Here is a 483-nt window from a genome sequence, read left to right on the forward strand (position 1 = left end):
GGTGTGGTGGGTTCTAGAGATTATTGTTAATGCCGAACTTCCATCCTGAAGCCGCCTATAGAATCCAATGCATTCCGATCGTTTTGGTCTGCTCGATTCCTTGACTTCCCCGGGTACAAAATACCATGTACCTACAGTGGCCCAATTTCATATTCGTACGGGACAATGGCGTCACATCAAGTGAGTAAAAAACTATGAAATGATATATTGAGTTTGTTACAACGCATCGATGGTCACCCCCCGGCCTGAGCTCGGCTAATGTACAAAAGGGTCAGCGGACAATTGTCAGTGTGGACAGAAGAGACTGGATGATAGGTGTCATTTGATCGAAGCTGAGTCATTATCATTCTTGAATACCTTTACGGATTTATTTTGGTTAATTTGCAGTAACAACTCATTAAATTTTAAAGCTATTTTTTGAATCCATAATATTAAGAACCTATTCGTAAGTAACACACATGAAATCGAATTGCATATCATTAA

The sequence above is a fragment of the Aedes aegypti genome, chromosome 1 (genome assembly GCF_002204515.2).
Source record: "Aedes aegypti strain LVP_AGWG chromosome 1, AaegL5.0 Primary Assembly, whole genome shotgun sequence".
NCBI classification, from domain to species: Eukaryota; Metazoa; Arthropoda; class Insecta; order Diptera; family Culicidae; genus Aedes; species Aedes aegypti.